The sequence below is a fragment of the Bactrocera tryoni genome, chromosome 3, assembly GCF_016617805.1.
Source record: "Bactrocera tryoni isolate S06 chromosome 3, CSIRO_BtryS06_freeze2, whole genome shotgun sequence".
Lineage (NCBI taxonomy): Eukaryota > Metazoa > Arthropoda > Insecta > Diptera > Tephritidae > Bactrocera > Bactrocera tryoni.
Window position 1 is genome coordinate 53,897,331 of NC_052501.1, and position 8,163 is coordinate 53,905,493.

At 33.4% G+C, this 8,163-nt stretch overlaps 1 non-coding gene across 1 annotated transcript; it reads right to left on the bottom strand.

The window, feature by feature from the left end:
- Nucleotides 1–275: 275 nt before the first annotated feature.
- LOC120773183 lies at nt 276–479 on the bottom strand. The gene has a single exon (XR_005705142.1). It is a non-coding gene; the product is annotated as a small nucleolar RNA U3 (small nucleolar RNA).
- Between the last annotated feature and the right edge of the window lie 7,684 nt (nt 480–8,163).

The window sequence follows — 8,163 nt, forward strand, 5'->3', positions numbered from 1 at the left end:
TACGATGTTAAAAGGCATACATCTTCTATCCTATCTTGTGTACCAGCACATGCTCATATGAATTTATGTATGTATACACATGTGCGCGTTCAGAAATTCAAAGAATTCGCTCAAAAAAAAGAGAGACGAAAGAAATAAAGTCACATAAAATAGTTGAGAATTCGCAAAAATGAAAGACGAACGAAAGAAAAATAATGCGCAAGCATACATAAGTTTACTGTATTTATTGACCGCATTATTTTTGCGTAAAACCTTGGAATTTATTCATTAAAATCACCACTCAGAAGTCGTTTTATCCGTTGTAAGCGAGCGATTTTCGAAGAAACATCATTTCTTATATGCCACAACACAATATTAGAAATGAAGTTCATAAACCTCCCGCTGTCAGATAAAACGATAAACCTCGTCATCGCGGGTCGATTTCAAAAAAAATTTAAATGAAGACTAACTACAGAAGTGATCCTGTAAAGTATACCCAGCAAACACTGTCTCTAACGTTAGAGAAAAAGCTAGATTTTACATTAGAATTCTAATATAGTTTTCTAATGTTTCTCGAATCGAATTCAAGCTTAGAGAACAACATTAGAATTTGATTATAGAATGATTAGAGAAACACTCGAAATGCACTATCGATATAAATGATAGTTATCGAATACAATAAGTGTCTGCTGAGTCGCTCATTCCTAGTGTCAAATAAAAATAATACGTGCGAAAAGAAAGTGCTTTAAATTTTTTTAGACGGTTATTATTATTACAAAATTACGGGTAAATATAATTTTTAAATGTATAAAAAAAGTTAAAGAGAGAAAGCGAGCAGATTGTGGACATGCTGTTTGATTATCGTGAGTTAAGGAATGAAACCCACGATGCACTTGAGTCAGATGCAGATTCGCCGCCAGCTCTTAAAGAATTGCGAAGTGACAATATCGAATGTGATTCAAGCGGCAGTGAATCCGAAAAGGAGTTTAGTGAATCAAATGATGACATAGATGGTGCTTCTGATGGTGAAAATTCAAGTTTGCCACAGAACTTAACCGAATGGACATTTAAACATAATATTACGACTTCTGCGACGGACGACTTATTGAAAATTTTAGCAAAGTATGTTTCAGGACTTCCGTTATGCTCTAGAACTTTAAGAAATACACCAAAAGAAATACCTAAAGTAACAATGGGTTTGGGAGAATATGTACATTACGGCGTTGAAAGAGCTTTGACCGATTTTTTAAATCAGAATGACTTCAATGATACCCGGTTGGACTTAAACTTTAATATTGATGGGCTTCCACTGGCAAAAAGTTCTAACCTTCAGGTGTGGCCAATTCTAATTAATGTAAACGGGTGGGACGATGTGAAGGTTATTGGAGTGTATTGTGGGAATAGCAAGTCAGCAAGCGCAAACGAATTTCTTACAAAATTTGTAGATGAACTACTTATTTTAATGGAAAATGGAATATTTTTTAACGAAAAACATTACTCTGTAAATTGTAGAGCTTTTATATGTGACGCACCTGCGCGAGCGTTTATCCTTGGTATCAAAGGTCATTGTGGATATTCGTGTTGTCCTAAATGCATACAGAAAGGCCAGTCTAAAAATCACAAAATAATTTTTGTTAAAGAAAATAGTCTTCCTCGAACTGATACCGATTTTCGTGCTCGTGTTGATAGAGCCCATCATGTAATTTTAGAACCGATGGTAATTGAAAAGCTTCCAATAGATATTGTTAAATCGTTCGCTTTGGATTACATGCATGTAGTCTGTCTAGGAGTTACAAAGACTTTATTGTTGGCCTGAATAAAAAAACGTAAAAAACCTTATTCACTTAAACAGAAACAAATTCAAGCATTAGATTCAATAATAATGTTTATTTGCAATCAGGTGCCGCGAGAGTTTGCTAGGCACCCACGTTCTTTGAAAGATGTTGAGCGGTTTAAAGCCACAGAGTTTAGGTGCTTTCTTCTCTATACTGGAATATTTTTACTAAAAGAAATTTTAGATCCAGTAATATATAACCATTTTTTGCTTCTTTCACTAAGCATTAGGATTCTTTTTAGTCAAAGTAATTATATTAAATACAATAGATGTGCTAGTCAAATGCTGGAAAAATTCGTAGAACTTGTGCCTCAGTATTACGATGATGATTTCCTTACATTCAATTTTCATTGCTTAACACATCTCGCAAGTGATACCGTAAATTTTGGATGTCTTGAATCTTTTAGTGCATTTAAATTTGAAAATTACTTATGGAAATTGAAAAGAAAGATAAAAAAGCATAACCATGTCGTCTCACAAGTATACAATCGTTTAGTTGAGGACAGTTTTAGGTCAAACAATACTATGAATCCATCGACTGAAATTAAAAAAGGAAAATTTAGAAATGATTCATTAATATTTGTACAATCTTCAAAGTTTTACTTTTCGCCGAAAGAACCTGATAACTTTTACAGCGTTAAGGGCAAAATATTTAAATTAGTAGCTATAAATAAGGCCACAAAGCTACTTGGAAAGGAAGTTCTGAATTTACAGGATTATTTTGAAACACCTATCTCATCAGGAATTCTCAATATCAAGTCATGTGAAGTCCTAAAAATTTCGTCTTCCGTCTATCATCACAACATAGATGAAATATCAGAAAAAATTATAAAATTTAGTAACTATGAGTCTAGCATCAACTTGTTCATTCTTTTCCTTCATTAATTTTTTTTTTGATATTTGTAAGCATTAAGAACATGTAAACGTACGTAAATTATTCGGACAGAAAATGGATTTTAACCACATCATAGAAGAAGCATCAGAAAATACTCCTGTAACTAAAAAAGGTAAAAAATTAAATTTTAATTAAATAGTTAAAGGGAAATATCTTAAGTATTTTGTTATTTTTCAGATATTGATATGCTTGAGAAAAGGATATTGGACCGTATAAAACAGTCGGAAAATAAAATACTGAAAGGTAAGAAAATGGCTATGCGACTTTTGTAGCTGCATATATTGGCGTTTTACCATTCAGTCTTATGTGACAACTTATGAAACGTCAAAAATATGTTTTTTAATGTTATTCGATACGTTTTTGTATTACAGAAATATACCCCAATCAAAAATCCTTAAAGAGGGCCCTGACACGAATTTTGCAAGAAACAAAAGAAACAAAGCAGACTACAAAGACATTTTGACTCGTCAGCGGCAAGCCGCTTTGCACTTGTTAACAGATGTTATATGTGTGTATATATTACATACAGTTATTTGCTTATGTGAGTTCGGGTTGGTTGTTTAAATGGGCAAGGCAGTTAAGCTGTTAATGCAAAAGTTATAAGCAAATTTTCTTATTTGTGTTTGGTTTGGAGTTTGAGCTTTCTATTTCAGCATACAATCTTTATATTGTAGGGTACAATGAACTTAAAAAGTGTCTTATTATTTTAGAAATAAATGAGTCATGAAAATTGTCATATAAGTTTTAGGATTAGTAATAAATGAGTCAAAATTCGTGCAATTCGTTGGGCACATTGAGTTAAGGGCAACTTTTTAGCATAATGCTAACATTATAATCAGTGTAAGGTGTATATTCAATTTCACAACGCTATCTTCCATTCTGGCAACTTTTTCGCGTTCAGTCATTCATATGGATTGCGGGAACTTGAAAATTTGTAGGAACACATTTACAAATAATTGCGAGTTTATAAAAACTTGGGATCTTCATCTTGAACTGGGAGCAATAATTCAATTTTGTGGTAAATTTGACCTTGCACTTTAAAAGTTGGCATGTAGCCGGCATTGCTCACTATGTTGGTTGCTCCAAAGAATGTCATTTGGAAGCATGAATTATACTTTCGGATGTTTTGAAAAAAATATTTGAAAGTTGAAGTGCGCTTGGAAATATCACTAAGAAGTGGTTCATGTGGCTACATCAATGGTGACAAAACAACTTTACCGTTCGAACAGCACATTCTAGGGGATTCTTCAGCGAACTTCAAAGCACCACAATGTGTACAAACTTTTTTCATTGCACCGATCACTACGTCATTGTGATTTCTGTGATCATCGTCCTTATTGTAGTTGAACACCGCAAGATTTAAATCAATTTTTTTCGTAATTGAGCTATTCGGTTTCGATTGGCATCAAGTCTTTGTGTACGTTTTTAGTTTGTCTTGGTAGTTTGCGAAGAAGATTTTTTTTCACTATCTTGTTTAAGCCGTTATTCATGCTCTTCTTTAGTTTCTATATTTCTTATTGTAGGTATTCTGTTACGATTTTTCTCAAGGCGTAACTCAGGGTTGCCAAGTATTGTTTATTTTATATTTATATCCTTAATTGTTTATATGAATATAATTATAAGCAAATTTTAAAATCAATTATGCCAATTATATCCACCTCCAGGAGGAGGCAAAGTAAATAAAACTGCCAAAAAAGATGTCACAATCAAAGAACTAACAAAAAAAGAAATGTGTAAAAGACTCTCACTGGAAGTAAATACTTTAAAAGCCGAAAATATAAAGCTTAAGTCCAATGATGTAAAGAAAATTCCGAATTTGAAAAACAAGGTTGAATTCTCAACGGATGAGGAAGAACTAGCTAGAGAAACGGAATGGATTCTAAACCAAAGACCAGCTTAAAAACGAAAAGCGGAGTATTTCCCGATCTTCAATAAAAAGCAGATAACGCCATATCAAAACCGCTTACCCCAAAAAATAGTTCGCCGCCTTCACCAATTATGGTGTCTAGAGATGCCAACGGCAGTAAATATCAGCAACTATATGCTATCGCAAAATCAGAAGAAAAAAACAACTTTACTATTAAACTATTAAATAATGGAATATATAAAATATTTACTTCCTCCGTAGAGGACTACAGATGCATAGAGTTATTGTAAAAAATTTGCATAATTCTTATGATCCGAAATCGATTTTTAATGACTTAAGGGGGTATTCTGGTTTAGAAATTAGAAAAATCGATTTTTTTTGCACATTTTTATAGCACAACCCTTCAAGAAAATGTCCCTAAGAGGATTTTTCGAAATTCAAATCATTTTCCGAGTTAAAGCTCATTTTGTGACGCGCCGACAAAACCGTTTCGCAGCCTTTCTCAAACTTTAAACTCGTTTTTCTCATAACTACTTTTCTAGAAACGATGTGCATAATATCTCAAGTTCTATTCAACCGATTCACATGAAATTTTACACAGAGCTTTCTCATACATTATTGTATCGCACTACGAAGAGCTTTCGGAAGATTTTTTATTTTATTTTTAAAGAATTCCGAACCACAAAAAAACAGGGAAAATACGAAACTTTTATTCCATTCTCCACAATTTTGTAAATTTTTTTTTTCAAAAACGCTTTGCAGTGCGATAACTACACTTTTACTCTTCACGGATTTCGCATAAATTTTCATTTTAAGTGACGGAAAGGATTTATATCCTGCACACCAGGACAAGCCATTTTTTCATCAGTCTCTACTACGAACAGGGTATACTCGTATTAAGTTTGTCACGAAGTTTGTAACACTCAGAAGGAATCGTCGGAGACCCTATAAAGTATATATAGAAATGATCAGTACGTTGAGCTGAGTCGATTTAGCCATGTCCGTCTGTCTGTCCGTCGGTCCGGGACGAACTAGTCCCTCAGTTTTTAAGATATCGTTTTGAAATTTTGTAAATGTCATTTTCACTTCAAGAAGCTGCTGATTTGTCAGAATGGCCGATATCGGACCACTATATAATATAGCTGCCATACAAACTGAACGATCGGTATCAAGTTCTTGTAAGGACAACTTTCACATTTGACAAGATATATGCACGAAATTTGGTATGTATTATTTTCTAAAGCAACTTTGTAATCTCCGAAGAAAATGTTCAGATCGGTTGACTATAGCATATAGCTGCCACACAAACTGAACGATCGGAATCAAGTTCTTGTATGGACAACTTTCACATTTGACAAGATATATTCACGAAATTTGGTAAATATTATTTTCTAAAGCAACAATGTAATCTTCACAGAAGTTGATCAGATCGATTAACTATAGCATATAGCTGCCATACAAACTGAACGATCGGTATCAAGTTCTTGTATGGACAACTTTCACATTTGACAAGATATATGCACGAAATTTGGTATGTATTATTTTCTAAAGCAACTTTGTAATCTCCGAAGAAAATGTTCAGATCGGTTGACTATAGCATATAGCTGCCATACAAACTGAACGATCGGAATCAAGTTCTTGTATGGACAACTTTCACATTTGACAAGATATATTCACGAAATTTGGTATATATTATTTCCTAAAGCAACAATGTAATCTTCGACGAAATTGATCAGATCGATTAACTATAGCATATAGCTGCCATACAAACTGAACGATCGGAATCAAGTTCTTGTATGGACAACTTTCACATTTGACAAGATATATTCACGAAATTTGGTATATATTATTTTCTAAAGCAACAATGTAATCTCCGAAGAAATTGATCAGATCGGTTGACTATAGCATATAGCTTCCATACAAACTGAACGATCGGAATCAAGTTCTTATATGGACAACTTTCACATTTGACAAAATATATTCACGAAATTTGGTATATATTATTTTCTAAAGCAACAATGTAATCTCCGAAGAAATTGATCAGATCGGTTGACTATAGCATATAGCTTCCATACAAACTGAACACATAGTTACTAACAGAAATGCACCTGTGAAGGGTATTTAGCTTCGGTGCAACCAAAGTTAACGTTTTTTTTTGTTTAAATTTAATTTTGTTTCTTATATTATTTAGGTTTTGTATTCTTAGAATATCAATAAAAAGCAATGGATAGTCAAAATAATTATTGATTTTTTTTATCGCGTCAAAAAATAAACCTAAAATTCTGGCTTCTAAACCAGAATACCCCCTTAAAAGAGCAAGGATTAATTGCACTGAGTGCTGCCAATCGCCTTCAATGGAAAACCAAAACTCCCCTCGACATGTTTTTGGTAACATTCGATCCCATGGAGAACATAAAAATAATTTACGAAACCAAAACTATATAGAACTCAATTGTTTTTATTGAACCGGTAAAACTGCCTAAGATGATACCACAATGCAAACATTGCCAGTCATTTGGGCACACACAAAACTATTGTCCCAAACAACCAAGATGAGTTAAGTGCGCAGGTAAGCATAAGACATCTGAATGTTCGAAACCAGAGAAACAGCAGCCTAAATGCTGTAACTGTGGCGAAACACATCCAGCCAACTATCGAGGGTGCCTTGTTGCCAAAGAATTACAGAAAATACGAGCTAACACAATTGGTTACAAAAAAGCCCAAAAAGTAGAAAGTTCTGTAGAATTTAGAATAAAAAACAATGAACATCAACAACAAGAAGATTCTAAAATTACAGCTGAAACATCAGAAAAAATTACTTTTGCTCATGTTTTAAAAGCAAATAATAAATATAATATATCCAATAACAACATTGTTTATGCGACTTCATGGTATCTCGCCCCCCAACACAACACTTATCATACACAACATACAGCATCACACCACGCAACGCCACGCACCAAACACTACCATACCACAACATATGTATGTACATCGTTTTCACCACCTAACCGATCAAAAAGGATGGGTTTGATCGGGGTGCCCCCAATTCGATTTCTACGCCCGAAAGAGATACACACGTCTCGCCAGCTCTTCAACGGTTGATCCGCGTGCAGTTAATTTGTGGTCCAAAATTTGGAAAAGCTTTTCGGTTGTGTGTGAGGTTGTGCACTGAATATAAATAAAATAAAATTTATATATTTGCTAAAAATATACCATATAGTGAAAAGGAAAATTTATATATGTATATTTACTAAAAATATAAAATATTGTGAACCGAAAATATAAGTGGTTGAATTTTTACCTTTTTCCCTCTAACTTATAAATCTTTCATTTAAACACAAGCAAAAAGGGATACATAACCACAGGCAAAGCGTAAGTATTCCCCCCACATCACTAGTGAAATTAAGTGAAATAAACAAACATTTTAACACAGATCTTACAGAAACTCAATACACAAGACGAATTCAACACTTCCTTTCAAAATAGCTTATTCAAGCTTGAAAAATATCTTTTTAAGACCAAAGATGTCTAAATAAAATACTAAACTCGGAAGATGTTGACGTATGTATGATATCGGAGACACAT